We start from the raw sequence: 6,528 nt of genomic DNA, 5'->3' as shown, positions 1-6,528 counted from the left end.
GAAGTTCTCGGTGTGGCTCGTTCGCTCATAAGTTATGTCATTTGCTGGGATGCAAATTATATCGGCGTGAATGTCAAATGTTGAGTTGTGGGTGTTTGACTGGGGTGTTTTTTTTGTTAAGGGAATCTGAGATAAAATAAAAATAATCATCTTATTTAAGTTCTTATCTGTTGGTGGATCTGGTAAATCTTCGAGAAACGTTTTGTAAGCGTTTACTAAATATTAAATGCAGTTTTAGTATTTAAAATTTAAAAGGATATTTCCATTTAGCCGCTGAGGCAACACATCAACATATTTAATTGTTTAATCAGATGATTGAACAAGTTTATCAAATCTCCTTTCTAAACTAATTCCAAAAACATTTACTCCGCTGCACGCCATTTATTTGAGTAACGAAAATATTTCGAAGCACATATGTTAGATTCTGCATTTCAAATTAAAATGTATCAGCAAAACAACGCTGAGCTTATTTTGAGAGGAAATAAATTCTGGACTTTCTAGTTTTAAAACCTAATGGAGTAATTTTCAAATATCAAGAAATGGCATAAACTCCCAAATTTCTAATCGCGCGAAAATGTAGTTTCAACGATTGAGCGGAGATTTTGCACAGATAAAGCTGTATCAAATGTGTATGAAAGTAGAACATTCTTTTTGTTAGCAATTTCCAAAAATAGCATGATGTTGATGAATATCATATGTAGGATTAGTCGAGGGGTGCACAAAGTAATCCAACAACCCTCAAAGTGTTCGATAAAATTGCGAGCATACTCTCTATTCATCGACATGTAAACTATCATTTCGTTTCAAGGTATGCAATAGATATTTTTGTTACATTGACCAGTCCAGTCCAACCGTGTCCGGATATGGGCGTATCGCCACAGAGAGCACATTTTCATCCTTAATTAATGTCATTATCAACACGATGAGAAAGCGTTCGGCGTGGTTAGTCAATGATACAATACACTTTCGTAGGTTATAGTAGGTGTATTGATTTCCCACAAAATTCATGTACTCAATGATCCATGATGGCGATGATGATGCAAATTTGCATAATTGCCCAAACGTTGTGGCGGCTGCTGATGATGGGATTGAAGGAGGCTGTAACATCGTTCGAAAGTTATAATCGAATCGATATTGAGCTATCCGATGCTTGGTCGAACTACAGTGCAGTGTCTCAGCCAGCGAGGGGGTCACTCTATTGCATCTAAACCGGCAAAAACTATCCGTTCTAAGTATATATTCGTTGTGTCATTTAAACTCTAGGTTCTATGAAGCACGTGTCCAGTCTAGTGGTTGAACAGTAGTCCTTGACAACACCATTCTATTTTGACAGGCTGCGTAGTAGATGTTTGGTGATTACAGCTCCAGTGCAAGTATCTTGTTGACACCAAGAATCTTAGATCTTTCTAGTCGGGGTTCTAAGAAATATAATCTTTGGCTCTATTTTTATCGTACGTTTAGTGAATCAGCTTCTAAACAGAAGATAGTTTCACTGGGCACAATGTGATTTAGAGTCTGTCTTGTTCAATGACCATCCCGTTGGATAGACAGTTTTCCAACATCGAATTGTAGAATTGTGTTGAATAGAAAATGACGTGAAAGTAATATCGAAGTCTTTTTTACGAACCAACTTCCTTAAAAGAATTTTGCTACGCACGGTACAGTATGAAGTTGTATATATGGATTACATTACAAAGCAACAAGCCGTAAAACTCGGCCAGGGAACGAATATAGCGTAGATGGTAAATCGATTGCCTTGTACGCAGCTCACCTGGGTTCGAATCCCAAACCCGCACGCAAGTTAAAACCTCTATAATCGAAATAAAACAACTCGGCCACAATCTGTTTTGGGCCTAGTTTTGCAATTGTGGCAGTATGTGTCCCGGAGAAAGCGCTCGACAACTACGATCCTTATAAGCTATGTATCGACGCTGATTAATAAATTAGAATAGGACAAACTCGACTCATAGCCCACACCGTCAATCCCAACAGCCCAGGAAGGTACATATACGAAGTACTATAATGTGAAACTGTGGTGTAACTTTTGTAATTTAGCTACGGTTGAATACCTAATGACTCTTCGTCATTTTTAAAAATAAATTAAGAAAGAACATGTTTTCCGATGGCTTAACAAATTTGTATCTGGTTTGGTGTGAACAAATTAATGAGAAAGTATTTGCTGTTTCGAACCACCAAAGGCACCAATCACGATCAGTGCGGTAAAATATCAATTTCAAACGAAAATATTCGTTTCAACTGCGAGTCTTTCACTGTAAGCATACCACCACTATATCAGTTGAGTTCTGCTGCCGTCTTCGTTTGAGTCACTCAGAATTCACTGTCAATTGAATAACAGGTTCTGGTCATTTGACGTTTTTGCCTGTTTAGTTTCTATTGAAAACCTACCTCACATTAGCACGGTCTCAGCTAATGGAAGTGAACCATTCCAATGAACCACTCACAAATGAATATGAATGAACACTCACTGACATGAAAATAACCAAGGTAATAAATACATACAGGGTAAAGGCTATGATAAGACGAAACAAGTCAAGACGGATACAGGTAGGAACATTTTTTCATATTTGATTTTAGCAATGAATTTGATAGCTTCGTACAATAATGACATACTGCAGCTGTCATATAATTTTTTCAAAAAATAATGAATCTAGTAACAACATCTTGTTGGAACTGGTTGCAATGAAAAACGTATTTTGTGGTACGTTCATCTCTATTATATTTTTGTTGCAAATTTGATTCTGATGAATAGGCTGATATGCTGGCCAATATGTGTATTATAGCAACATATCTAAATATGACAAAGAAATTGGCTGCACTGCCAACCTCTTTAGCTGCATACACTCATCTGTCATCTGGCACAAGAAAGGCAAGATAACCAAAAACACGAAGCTAGTTGTCTCTTCTTGTCTTAGGCTTTTTTTTTTTTTTTTTTTTTTTTTTTACAATGGAGAAGACCTTTATGTCCTAGCCCAGTACACGTGCTAACGGTAGGGTCCAATCTACCACACGGGGTGCACTGGGGGCGTGTCGGACTCGAATGGTGACCAGCCATTAATACCGACTAAACTCCATTGGGCTCCGCCATCATTCCTCCCAGGAACTACCTCTCGGTATTACTTCTGGGGGGATGGCTGTACTAAGTGTACTCATTCACTCTCACTCGCGCGATCATACATCCTGTATGAGGCTTACTTGGGTGCTCTCTCAATCACACTTTGATTCGCTCTCAAACACTCCCACATGAGGCTGACTTTTGTGCTCACCTTTTACGTTCCATGCGAGGCTGACTTGTGTGCTCACCTTACTCATTCCTTGCTAGGCTTACTTTTGTGCTCGCCCTACCCATACATGTGAGGCTGACTTGGGTGCTCACCCTATCACCTGATTCACTCTCAATCGTGCCACTCTATTGTACCTTTGTCACTCCCTCTGGCATCCCATGTGGGACATTTTTCTTAGGCCCCACTTCTGACATACCATGCGAGGCTGACTTTTGTGCTCACCTTTTTCATTCCTTGCTTGCTACCAACCTGTGAGGCTGACTTTTATGCTCACCCTTAACATGCAGTGTGAGACTGACTTGGATGCTCACCCTTTCACTCCTCTGCCACGCCATGAGGCATCGATAGCTTAGTTCCAACATACTACGCTACGACCCTCCCGTCTTGGCATGAGGCAGTCCACTTATACGCCTATACACTCACTCTTCTGTCTTGCTTCGGGGTGGCTGGGTTTACCCCTTACGCGGTTGCCATTCGCTGCGCCAACCTACCTCGGCATGAACAGACCATTCACTCTCTTATTTTGCGCTTGGCCTTTTTCGCTCCAGCTAACCAATCACTAGTTAGCCGTGCCCGCCGTCTGTTGCTCGGTTCGCCAGATTACCTGTAGCCTACTGGCAATCTGGATGGTAGCAGCCGAGACTGCGTTCCACTTCTCCACCGTTTGACACATCCGCTGGATAAGGGTATCCGGGGTTGTGTCCCAGCCACAGACGTCAAGCATTGCTCTTCTTTCGACGTCGAACCGATGACATACGAACAGTATGTGTTCGGCAGTTTCATCTACACCTGGGCAGTCCGGGCAGACTGGGACCTCCGCGTGCCCGAACCTGTGGAGGTACTGACGGAAACAGCCATGGCCTGACAGGAATTGTGTCAGGTGGAAGTGAACTTCCCCATGGGGTCTTCCCACCCAGCTCGATATGCTAGGTATCAGCCGGTGGGTCCACCTACCTTTCGAGGAGTTGTCCCACTCACGCTGCCATCTGGCGACCGAGGTCACCCTGGTGCGCTCGCGGGCTCCCCTATTTCCACGTAGCTCAAAGCACTCCTCATCTTCCCGAATGACCAGCCCGACTGGCATCATGCTCGCTATCACGCAGGATGCATCGTGTGATACCGTGCGGTAGGCAGATATCACTCTGAGGCACATCACGCGGTAGGTGCTCTCCAGTTTCTGTAGGTAACTGGTTACCCTCAGTGCTCTTGACCATGACGGGCCGCCGTACCTGAGGATAGATACGGCAACGCCTGCCAGTAACCTACGTCTACTGGCGCACACCTTTGAGCTGTTGGACATCATTCTCGATAGTGCCGCAACAGCAGTCGACGCTCTCTTGCACGTATAGTCGACATGGCTGCCGAAGGTCAGCTTGTCGTCTATAATGACTCCGAGAGACTTCAGACTTCGCTGTGAAGTGATCGCGACTTCTCCCACATGGATAACTGCATGTTGTGCCGACTTGCGGTTGTTGACGATAACTACCTCCGTCTTATGATGAGCGAGCTCCAGGCCTCTCGCGCTCATCCATTCCTCCACCGTGCTAATCGCGTGTTCTGCGGTTAGTTCTACCTCAGGAATTGACTCCCCGTAGACGTCCAAGGTTACGTCGTCGGCAAAGCCGACGATCTTGACCCCAGGAGGGAACTTCAGTCTCAGAACCCCGTCATACATGAGGTTCCATAGCACCGGGCCTAGGATCGAGCCCTGCGGGACTCCGGCGGTAATCGGAACCCTTTTCTGACCGGCATCGGTCTCGTATAGCAGTACGCGGTTTTGGAAGTAACTTTCCAGGATCCGGTACAGACCCACCGGTAGGCTAAGCCGGTGTAACGAGAGCGCGATGGCATCCCAGCTTGCGCTGTTGAATGCATTCTTCACGTCAAGTGTCACTAACGCACAGTATCGAATACCTCGCCTTTTTCGTTGGATCGCTATCTCGGCAGTATTTATCACTGAGTTGAGAGCGTCCACTGTGGACTTACCCTTCCGAAAGCCAAACTGGTTGCTTGACAGACCGTCCGTACCTTCCGCGTACGGGGTGAGCCTGTTGAGGATGATCCTCTCAAGCAGTTTGCCAGTCGTGTCTATCAGACAGATTGGTCTGTACGCCGATGGGTCGCCTGGCGGCTTCCCGGGCTTCGGCAACAGCACCAGTTTCTGCCTTTTCCATCTATCGGGGAAACGGCACTCGTCAAGGCATCTCTGCATAGCTAGCCTGAACATGTTCGGGTTCGCTATGATCGCTGCCTTGAGAGCGTTGTTCGGGACTCCATCCGGCCCTGGAGCTTTGTTCATTGCTAGGGATTTAGCCACTGCGAGTAGTTCTTCGTTCGTCACTGGAGCCACCATTTCGACCGTGCCCGCACTGTCTCGTAGTGCAGGTGGCCAGGGGCTTGTGGCTCGAGACGGGAAGAGTACTTCGATAATCGTTGCCAACCGGTCCGGAGACCGTTCAGGGGGTGAGGAGCCCCCTTTGGTCTTGGCCATCACAATCCGGTAGGCGTCGCCCCACGGATTCGCGTTGGCACTCTCACACAGGTTGTCGAAACACGCTCTCTTGCTGCTTTTAATAGCCTTGTTAAGGGCTAATTTCGCAGCTCGAAACACTTCACGGCGGTTCTCTCTTGCATCCTCGGTGCGAGCTCTTTGCATCCTACGTCTAGCTCTGAGGCAGGCTGACCGTAGAGCTGCAATCTCGGCACTCCACCAGTATACCGGGCATCTGCCGTTTCTTGGCAGTGTTTTTCTCGGCATAGTGGCGTCGCACGCGCGTGATAGAACAGCTACCAGCGCATCCCCGCTTAGACTGTCGGTGTTGGCCTCCAGTCCCAGGGCCGCGGTGAAAGCTTCGCTGTCGAAGTGATTGGACTTCCACCCGCTTACCTGACAGGGATCTCCCGCCCTCGGATGCTGCACACCATAGTTGATCTTAAAGCGGATTGCTAAATGATCACTATGGGTGTAGCCTTCGTCTACCCTCCATTCCATGCCTGGAGCCAGACTCGAGCTGGCAAAGGTCAAATCAATCCACGCCTCCACTCCGTTTCTACGGAATGTACTAGCGGAGCCATCATTAGCTAGCACAGTATCGAGTTTCGCAAACGCTTCCATTAGCGCTTGACCCCTGCTATTTGTACAGCGGCTGCCCCACTCCACTGCCCAAGCGTTGAAGTCTCCCGCTATTACTACCGGTTTCCGGCCCACGAGGTCCGACGAGAGCCT

General features: G+C 46.5%; 2 protein-coding genes across 5 annotated transcripts in view; both read left to right on the top strand.

Moving 5' to 3' along the window:
* The window catches only part of LOC131684083 (uncharacterized), a 421,804-nt gene that overhangs the window by 180,193 nt on the left and 235,083 nt on the right, over window positions 1-6,528 (top strand). The gene's annotated exons all lie outside the window — the stretch shown is intronic.
* LOC131684081 (uncharacterized) overlaps window positions 1-6,528 on the top strand; it is a 372,745-nt gene that overhangs the window by 345,136 nt on the left and 21,081 nt on the right. The window lies entirely within an intron of this gene.

The sequence above is a fragment of the Topomyia yanbarensis genome, chromosome 2 (assembly GCF_030247195.1).
Source record: "Topomyia yanbarensis strain Yona2022 chromosome 2, ASM3024719v1, whole genome shotgun sequence".
Lineage (NCBI taxonomy): Eukaryota > Metazoa > Arthropoda > Insecta > Diptera > Culicidae > Topomyia > Topomyia yanbarensis.
This window is presented reverse-complemented; position numbering and strand designations above follow the sequence as displayed.